Genomic DNA, 11286 nt, shown 5'->3' on the forward strand with positions numbered 1-11286 from the left:
CCTGATCAATCTTAGGAAGACTGCTACCTCTAAGACCAGCAGAAAAGAATGAAAAGGTAGCTCCATCCCTGGCATGTGGCACCCAAGCCAGTGACTGTTGTTGCTAGAAACAGGGACATTTTTACAGAGTTCGTAACACAGTAAGCATCATCTGCCCCTTTCACAGGAACACTAATTTTCACCATAATGTGTGTGTCATTTTAGAACATTTTCCTCATATTTTTCTGAATGAAACAAAAACCAAAGAGCCTAAACAGATTATCAAGGGTCCTGTAACTCAGCAAGTATATCACAAAACTCAAACCTGAGAGCGTGGTTTCATCATTGGTAGCCTTAATCTGTGGTTATTCTTTCATACCTCCTAGAGGGACCTACTCCAAACTTTTGTGTACTTTGGATATTTTTGTCTGAACTGAATAAAACCCTATCACCAAATGGTGTCTTCTAATACCAAGTAACAGCTTCTGAAGAAAAGTTTCTGGTTTAAATGGCCTCATGCATTCACCTGGAATTTACCTTGTGTTTGCCTGTTTGGTTCTGTCTCCATATAGTGAGTCTGTCAGTTATGTCACCAAATTTCTCAAGGCTTCCATTCCCTTCTCACCCCAAGCCTTCCGTACCTATCACTTCCCAGCTTATTTTCCATCTATTGCTTACTCATTTCTCTACCCTTCTTTAAAAAATTTTGCTCAAAATATTTCTATTCAGTTTTATTCAATTTCTTTGTTTCTGCTATCTCTTTATTTCTAGGCGTGTGTTCCTTGTTTATTTATTCATTAATTTGTGGAAGTAGAAGAACTTTCTACTACTGTTTCCTTTACTGCTCATATATTTTGTCTCCAACTGACCTGATTCCCCTTCCCCTTTCATTTTCTACCTCAACGTCATCCTCATGACCATCATTCTAATTTTTTGAAATTCTGAAAGGTTAATTTTAGTAAACTGTTTTTAGGAAACCCTGAGTTCCCTGAATCTAGGAACTATGGTTTTGTTCAAGTTTTTTTCAGTATTTTGAGGATGATTTACATCCAAGAGACAATGGCACAACCCAGTGTCCAGTTACCTGCACCCTAGGGAGTTGCTCCTGCATTTAGCTAAACAGATGCTACAAATTCAGCAGTAGTTTTGTTTTTTCCCACCAAAGTGCAGTGTCTGTGTGCTGTCTTTAGCCCTTCTCTTGTTGTTTCTTTATTGTTCCGCAGTTTGGATAGATGTGTCCTTTTTGTCCCCAGAAGCTATCCAGAGTCCCCTTTACAAATGGGACGTATTCTCTGGGCCTAAAACCTTTTACCTACCTGTACTTTCTACTTAAATGATTTCCTGAGCTTCATCAGTAGCTGATCTTTAGATGTCCTCTGTGCAGCTATAACTCATCACAGTTCTTAAATGAAAAGTGCCCATAGGCACTGCTCCATCCTCCAGTGAGTGAGCAGGGTCTTTAGCCTGGACCTGTGCAGAGGAATCATTGCAAAATTGTCTGAGTGGTATTGGTCCTTTTCACTTCTGACACTCACTCGATAATAAATTCAATTTATCTTCTCATCTAATGCTCATATCAAATTTCTTGCATCCTGGATTTTGAATTACAGCAAATATGCCCCTTGGTATAGCCAATAGAATTAATAATCAGCATCCTCACCATGTGATCTTTTGATAGGACCCTGTTCTCATCTCTGGTGTCACCATTTCCCACAAATCTTCTTGCAGAAGGACTTCTTTCCTTGCTGGCGAGTTACATATTTCATGATTATTTTTTATTCTTCATCTTCCTGTTCTGCAAGCCTCCTTAATGCTGGTTTTTCTCTCCATCTCTCCCCGGTTATCCACTGTTTTCTTCATACTTACCTCACTGGTTCTTTTTTATATCCAATTATATGGCATTTTCTCCTATTGTTATAAATAATTTTACTGCATAATGATGATGGTTATGCTCAACAATTACTGACATTTGTTATTAACTTTTCCTGTATGTTCATTTTCTCTGCTGCGCATGTGTTCCTGTGTATGGATACTATAATACTCACTGACAGAGGAGCAATTTGGAAATGGAAAACATGAAACTTGTTTATAGTGAGTAGGTCCTGCTCATATGCTAATTACTACTGTTTGTAATCCTGATTCCATTTACATAATCAGTTGATAAATTGTGTCCCTTGTGTCTGAATGTGTGCATGCACCTGTATGTGTGTATATACATGTAAATGTGTCACATATGAATTAATTGTATGCTATGGATAATATAAATATTGTTATATATTTAAATTGTAAAGTATCTATAGATACGTATGTGTGAACACGAGCATGTGCAAACACATATGTCATGGCATCTGTGTGATTTTTTTCCTCTCTTTTACAAATGACAACTCTGAAGGTTAGTGAGATTAAGATGGCTGAAAAAAGTCACAAAGATTATAAATAGCAGAAGAAGAAATGGCATATTTCCATTTGTTTCCAAAGTTGATCATGTCAACTCTTGCCCTAAGACCCTAGCTGTGGCTATAACTTGTCCATTTTCCTAAGATATTACTAAATAGAAACACATAACCAGGCCCTTTTGTGTGTAATGTGTCTCCACTCTCTAGGAGTTTGTTCTAATTCGCTGATTTTTCCAGTTTTGTGGGTTCTTCCTCCTCTGCTATTTTTCTTAGCATATGTCCTTTTGTGATCTTCCATATTGGTTGATTCACCTACATATGTGTCAACCCTGACTGTACACTCTCCTGTGCCCCCATATCATCTGACTCTGTATCGCTCACAGAAGCCCCGTTCCTTATGATTGTTCACACAAGTGTTTGGTGTCCAGACAAGCTCAACACACTGTAATTCAAGGGGACTCCATTCTGGCCATTGCTGATGAGTTTCCTGGTTACACAAATATGGAAAGCACACTGCTCTCCTTGAAGCAAGCTTTGTGATTTCCACCTCTAACGGCTTGAGTTTTGCCCATATTGTCTCATATTGTCCATGGCTGTAAGACTCTAATATCACCTCATGAGTAGTTGGTTATTCTATTCAATTCTGAGAGCTACTTCAATCATTCTTCTCCAAACTTTTAATTCTGTACTTTTACTTTCCAAGGACAGACTTGTTGCTAAATCCTAGGATCATTCCTTTATTCTTCAGTCCTTGTTTGTTCCTCCTCTTTGAATGGTCTTCCATGGTCACCACACATGTCCTTGTCACTCTCTGCTGCTTCTCTGGACAGTTCCTATGTCTATTATCTACCTACCCTTTTAAAAAAATCTATCCTCCAAATCAACAAAATCAGAAATGAAAAGGGGGACATAACAACAGACATTGAGGAAATCCAGAGAATCATCAGGTCATACTTCAAAAACCTCTATTCGACAAAACTGGAAAACCTAAAAGAAATGGATAACTTTCTGGATAGGTACCACATACCTAAGTTAAATCAAGACCAGATAAACTATTTAAATAGTCCAATAACCCCTAATGAAATAGAAACAGTCATTAAAAGTCTCCCAACCAAAAAAAGCCCAGGACCAGATGGTTTCAGCGCAGAATTCTACCAGATCTTCAAAGAAGAGTTAATACCAATACTCTCTAAGTTGTTCCACACAATAGAAACAGAAGGAACATTACCAAACTCCTTCTACGAGGCTACAATTACCCTAATTCCTAAACCAAACAAGGATACAACAAAGAAAGAGAACTACAGACCGATCTCCCTCATGAACATTGATGCAAAAATACTCAATAAAATACTGGCAAACAGACTCCAAGAACACATCAAAACAATTATCCACCATGATCAAGTAGGATTCATTCCAGGGATGCAAGGGTGGTTCAACATACGAAAGTCCGTCAATGTAATACACCATATAAACAAACTCAAAGAAAAAAACCATATGATCATCTCACTGGATGCAGAAAAGGCATTTGACAAAATCCAACACCCCTTCATGATAAAGGTATTGGAGCGATCAGGAATACAGGGAACATACCTAAACATAATAAAGGCAATTTACAGCAAGCCAACAGCCAACATCAAATTAAATGGAGAGAAACTCAAAGCAATTCCACTAAAATCAGGAACGAGGCAAGGCTGTCCACTCTCCCCATACTTATTCAATATAGTACTTGAAGTTCTAGCCAGAGCAATAAGACAACATAAGGAGATTAAGGGGATACAAATTGGAAAGGAAGAAGTCAAGCTTTCCCTATTTGCAGATGACATGATAGTATACTTGAGCGACCCCAAAGATTCCACCAAGGAACTGATACAGCTTATAAACACCTTCAGCAACATAGCAGGATACAAGATCAACTCAAAAAAATCAGTAGCCCTCCTATATACAATGGACAAAGAAGCGGAGAAGGAAATCAGAGATACATCACCCTTTACTATAGCCACAAATGACATAAAATACCTTGGGGTAACACTAACCAAGCAAGTGAAGGACCTATATGACAAGAACTTTAAGTCCCTGAAAAAAGAAATTGAAGAAGATGTCAGAAAATGGAAAGATCTCCCATGCTCATGGATAGGCAGGACTAACATAGTAAAAATGGCAATCTTACCAAAAGCAATCTACAGATTCAATGCAATCCCCATCAAAATACCAACACAATTCTTCACAGACCTGGAAAAAATAATACTCAACTTCATATGGAAAAACAAAAAACCCAGGATAGCCAAAGGAATCCTGTACAATAACACAACTTCTGGAGGCATCACGATCCCTGACTTCAAGCTCTACTATAGAGCTACAGTAATAAAAACAGCTTGGTACTGGCATAGAAACCGACATGTGGACCAATGGAATCGAATTGAAGACCCTGACATTAATCCGCACACCTATGAACATATAATTTTTGACAAAGAAGCCAAAAGTGCACAATGGAAAAAAGAAAGCATCTTCAACAAATGGTGCTGGCAAAACTGGATATCAACATGTAGAAGGCTGCAAATAGATCCATATCTATCACCGTGCACAAAACTTAAGTCCAAGTGGATCAAGGACCTCAACATAAATCCAGCTACTCTGAACCTGCTAGAAGAGAAAGTAGGAAGTAGTCTTGAACGCATTGGCATTGGAGACTACTTCCTAAATAGAACACCAGTAGCACAGACTCTGAGAGAAACAATCAATCAATGGGACCTTTTGAAACTGAGAAGCTTTTGTAGAGCAAAGGATACGGTCAACAAGGCAAAGCGACAGCCTACAGAATGGGAAAAGATCTTCACCAACCCCACATCTGACAGAGGACTGATATCCAGAATATATAAGGAACTCAAGAAATTAGACATCAAAATGCCCAACAGTCCAATTAAGAAATGGGCTATAGAACTAAACAGAGAATTCTCAACAGAGGAAACTCAAATGGCCGAAAGACATTTAAGGAATTGCTCATCATCCCTAATCATCAGGGAAATGCAAATCAAAACAACTCTGAGATACCACCTTACACCTGTCAGAATGGCTAAGATCAAAAACACTGAAGACACCTTATGCTGGAGAGGATGTGGAGCTAGGGGAACTCTCCTCCACTGCTGGTGGGAATGCAAGCTTGTACAACCACTTTGGAAATCAATATGGCGCTTTCTTAGAAAATTGGGAATCAATCTCCCCCAAGATCCAGCTATACCACTCTTGGGCATATACCCAAGAAATGCTCAACCACACCATAAGAGCACTTGTTCAGCTATGTTCATATCAGCATTGTTTGTAATAGCCAGAACATGGAAACAACCCAGATGCCCTTCAACTGAAGAATGGATAAACAAAATGTGGTACATATACACAATGGAATACTACTCAGCAGAAAAAAACAATGGCATCATGAGGTTTGCAGACAAATGGACGGATCTAGAAAAAATCATCCTGAGTGAGGTAACCCAGACTCAGAAAGACAAACATGGTATGTACTCACTCATAGCAGGATACTAGACATGAAACAAGGATGAATTGTCTGCTACTCACACCACCAGGGAGGCTACCCGGAAAACAGGACCCCAAGAAAGACACAGGGATCGCCCAATGACAGAGAAATGGAATGAGATCTACATGAACAGCCTGGACATGAGTGGGGGTAATGAAAGGCGAGGGTCGAGGGAAAGAGAGCTTGGGGGAGCGGGAGATCCCAGCTGGATCAACAACAGAGAGGGAGAACAAGGAATAGGAGACCATGGTAAATGAAGACCACATGAGAACAGGAAGAAGCAAAGTGCTAGAGAGGCCCACAGAAATCCACAAAGATACCCACACAACAGACTGCCGGCAATGGTCAAGAGACAGCCCGAACTGACCTACTCTGGTGATGGGATGGCCAAACACCCTAATTGTTGTGCTAGAAACCTCATCCAACTACTGAGGGATCTGGATGCAGAGATCCATGACTAGGCCCTGGGTGGATCTCTGGGAGTCCAATCAACGAGAATGAGGAGGGTTTATATGAGCGAGAATTGTTGAGACCAAGGTTGGATAAAGCACAGGGACAAATAGCCAAATGAATGGAAACACATGAACTATGAACCAATGGCTGAGGGGTCCACACTGGATCAGGCCCTCCGAATGGGTGAGACAGTTGATTGGCTTGATCTGTTTGGGAGGCATCCAGGCAGTGGGACCAGATCTTGTGCTCATTGCATGAGTTGGCTGTTTGAAACCTGGGGCCTATGCAGGATTGTTTGGCTTGGCCTGGGAGGAGGGGACTAGACCTACCTGGACTGAGTCTACCAGGTTGACCTCAGTCTGCGGGGAAGGCTTTGCCCTGGAGGAGATGGGAATGGGGGGGGGGCATTGGGGGGAAGGTGAGGGGGACGGGAGGGGGGAGAACAAGGGAATCCGTGACCGATATGTAGAACTGAATTGTATTGCAAAATAAATTAAAATAAATTAAAAAAAAAAAAATCTATCCATCATGTATCTACCTGTATAGCTACATACCTACTCGATCTCTAATGCATTTATGAGTCAATAAATAATCAAAGGAGGGTAAGAGGTTTTAAAAATAGCAAATTGTGAACTCAAGAAACTAAAATAACTTCAGGAACAATAACAGAAAAAAAAATCCAAGATAATGTCTGGAAAATCTGTGGAAAAGAAGGACAAAAAGGGAAATGAAAGAGACACCAGGGAGAATGGGAGACTGTTGTCTTCAGAGGAGCAAGGAGAGCAAGAACTTTTTCATGTCACTGACAGACTTTGAGGGTATGAGTTTGGGGGTTATGAATTGTGGAGAGAATATATTATCTCATGGATGATTAGTGCTGGGATCCGTTAAAATCCACACTAGTGGTAACATTCTGGCTCTGCTTCAGTGAGAGACGACTCAATATGACACTCACGGAGGCAGGAAGCCAGGTGGCTGCTGTCATCCCAGGCTCTCATGTTTGGACACTGCCATTCATCGTCTTTCCCCCCCACTCCCAGCTGTTGCCCCTTTCCTTTTAGTTTTCTCTCTCTCTCTCTCTTGATCTTTTCTTTACATTCTTTAATTCTTGAGTTTACAATATAATTACATATTTTCTCCCACCTCTTTCCTCCTTTCAAACCCTCAAATATGTCCCTGCATGCTCTCTTTCAAATTCATGGACACCTTTTCTTCATTAATTGTTATAATATGAATGCATGTATCTATGTACATAACATATTCCAAAGTACAACTGACAAAGTCTGCATATTATTGCTTGTATTTATGTTTACAGGAATGACCATTTATGATTAGATAATTAATTGGGGTGTGCTACCCTGGGAATGACTATCACTCCTACTCTCAACATTCCTTGGTTTCCTGTAGTTGTTTGTATAGGCTTGAGGTCTTGTAGGCTTTCCCTTATCCAGTTGCCATATCTTTTGTCATTGGTCTTATGAGGTTCATGTTTAAGCAGTCATATTGATGAGGTCTTATGGGTGTAGCTTCTGACGTTACTAGGTGGCACAGCCTTGTAGCAACTCCTTGATCCTCTCTGTCTCTTTCAATCTTTCATCCCTCTTTTCCTCAGTGTTCCCTGAACTTCAGAAACAGAATTGTTCTGTAGATTGAGACTAGACCCCACAACTGTAAATGTCAATTGGTTGTGGTTTTCTTTAATGGTCCCCATATGTTGCAAAGCTAAGTTTTTCTAATGAGGGGTGAGGGTTATATGCATCTGTGGGTACAAGGAAAAATATATGGCAAATAGTGAGGGAATATGCTGGCTTAATAAAGTGGTAGTTTTAGGTTCTCTCATAAGATCCACTATTTCTAGATAATTGTCGAATTTTCTAGTACCAGGTATGACTTTACCTGTTGCAAAGCAGTTCTTAAGTCCAATTAGAGTTGTTGGTTACAGTCAGGGTATGCAAGCCAATCTGCATTGTTATTGTTACTGAGACTTTTTTTTTGTCATTATTGACTTATTTATTGTCATTATATGCTTAATGTGTAGCATAGCTTGGTAGGACTATTGTTTTTTCTCTCATTTTGAAGCTTGAATAGTACCTTCTGGTACAATGGAAGCTATAAATCTCAGAGAGGGCATTTAGGTCAGGTCCAGCTCAAGAGACTATGAACGCTGTGTATAAATTGAGTGGTATCTTCAGCAACAGGGAGCTACCTTCTACCTCTTGGGGGACAACTAATGGCAATAGCCATAGTTTGTGCATCTTCAGACTCTTGGACAATCATAGTGAAGAACTCAAAACAGGGCTTCTCTTGCCTGGAATTGTGGTTTTTGATAGGTAGTCTTTGCTCTTTAAGGAAGCATCGTCATTACAAATGAGAAATATTTCTTTAAACCTTATATGTATATTTACACACAAACTTATATTCATTATAGATATTTTTAGGCAAACTGTTGATAGTATGTTTCCTTTTGACTTCTTTGATTTTCTTACTGTTATTTTACCCTTTTCTCTCATTCTTCTGTATTTATCTCCCTTCCTTTCCCTAATTAAAGTCTCTGTCCCTTTTCCCATTTCTCTGTTCTCATCATTTATATTCTGATATTCCCCTCTTTATTGAACTACCACACCACAACGTCAGGAATGGGACCTTTATACTTCTCTCCTCTCTGTATTGACTCCTGGATCTGATCTCATATCTGGAGGTTCAGAGCAAGGTATCTCTAGTGAAAGAAAACATTCAATGTTTGTCTTTTTGGGTCTGGGTAACCTCAATCAATATAATATTTTTCTAGTTCCATCCATTCAACTGAAAAGGCCCTGATTTCACTATTCTTTACAGCTTAATGCTATTGCATAGTGTATTTTTGCCATGTTTTCATTATTCATTCATTGGTTGAAGGATATGTAGGTTGTTTCTATTTCTTAGCTATTGTGAATAGAGAATCAGTGAACATGCCTGAGCAAGTATCTATGAACTAGGATGTCGAGTTCTGTGGTCATATGCCAAAGAGTGATACAGTAAAGTCGTATGGAACACCAATTTTTAGATTTTTGAGAATTTTCTTCATTGATTACCATAATGTTTGCATCAGTTTGCTATTTGTCCAACAGCTAATTTGGGTTACTTTATCCCCCCACAACCCTTTCAATGTACTTGGTTGTTTTATTGATCTTTGCCATTCTGACTAGGTTAAGATTAAATCTCAAAATTGTTTTGATCTGTATTTCCCTAATTGCTAGAGATAAGGTATTATTCAGGATGATTCTTAACCATTCCTTTTCTTCTTTTGAGAATGCTCTGTTAAGTTACTGGGTCCATTTTCTGTACAGATCATTTTCTTTTTGAATCTTTGTTTTTCATTATTTAGGTATTCTGGGCACTAATTATTTTCTCAGATAAATAGTTGGCAAAGATTTTTCTTATTCTGTAGATTTTGCCCAGTTGATTGTTTCTTTCCCTGTATATAAGCATCTGAGTTTTACAAAGTCTGAGTTGTGAATTATTAGCATTAGTTCTTAGACAAATGGAAGTCTTTTCCCACACCCACCTTGTATAGGGTTCTGCCTATTTTTCCTTCTAGCAGTTTTAGAGATTCGAGTTTCATGTTAAATAGTTAGATTTTGTACAACATGATATTTATTCATCTAATTTCACTCCTCTGTGTGTAGACATCTAGTTTTTCTGTCACCATTTGCTCGGCTGGCTTTTTTATTCTGGATTTTGTTTTGGGATCTTTGCCAAGTATTAAGTGACTGAAATTATGTGTACTCATATTTCTTTCTTTAATTTTGTTTCACTGGCTTACATGTTGTTTTTGTAACAGTATGTATTATTCAGGGTTCTCTAAAATGACAGAATTTATAGAATGAATCTCTGTGTGTGTCTTTGTCTCTCTGTCTGTTTGTCTCTCTCATTGTGTGTGTATGTGTGTGTGTGTGTGTGTGTGTGTATGTGTTATCCTTTGATTACTCATCAACTCATAAATGAATTAGAGACAGAGTAGGTAGATAGATATACAGGTAGCTAGATGATAGATAATTAAAAAAGGTAGGTAGATGATAGATAGATATAGGGGATTTATTGAAATTGTTGAAATGGCTTACAGGGTGAAGTCCTGTTAACCCAACAATGGTGTCAATCTGCAAATGGAAAGTCTAAGAATTAAGTAGTTGTTCTGTCTACAAGGCTGCATGTCTCACCTGGTCTTTGGTATATGCTGGAATCCCAAAGGAGTAGGTTCCAATGTCAGTGAAGAAATCGATGTACTAACAAGTCAAAGGCAAGCAGGTATATATACCAGCAGAAGATATGGCCCAGATTAAGAGTATGTCTTCCTGCCCCAAGATCTGCATTAAAGGCCCGTGTCTTCACCACTCAAGACCATAATTAAAGGCCTGTGACTTCCTGCCTCAAGTTCTGGATCAAAGGTGTGTGTTTTCTTACCACAAAGGTCTGGACTAGAAGTGGATGCACCCACTTCAAACCAAGAAAAGAATCTCTCATTCTATGCCCTCTATTTTGGGATTGTAGTTTGTTCCAGATATAATCAAGCTGACAATCAAGAATAGACATCACACAGTACCACATCACTTTTGTTTCTGTGTCTTTGTAATATATCTTAAGATCTGTAATTCTATTGTTTCCAACATTTTTCTGTTTTGTACACAAAAGTTTTGGATCTCTATGTTATTTTGTGGTTCCATATTAATTTTAGGGTATTTTTCTTTTTATGTGAGGAATAAGAGGGAGATTTGGATTGCGATTGTATGAAATCCATAAATTTTTTTTAGTAAAATGGTCATTTTAACAATATTATTTGTACCATATACATGAACATGGGATTTCTTTCCATTTTCTCTAACTCTTTCTTCAGAAGTTTAAAATTTTCATTGTAGAGATCCTCCACTTCCTTGGTTAGGTTTATTCCTTGAT

This window comes from Peromyscus californicus, unplaced genomic scaffold, assembly GCF_007827085.1.
Source record: "Peromyscus californicus insignis strain IS unplaced genomic scaffold, ASM782708v3 Scaffold_17__1_contigs__length_78620276, whole genome shotgun sequence".
NCBI lineage: Eukaryota > Metazoa > Chordata > Mammalia > Rodentia > Cricetidae > Peromyscus > Peromyscus californicus.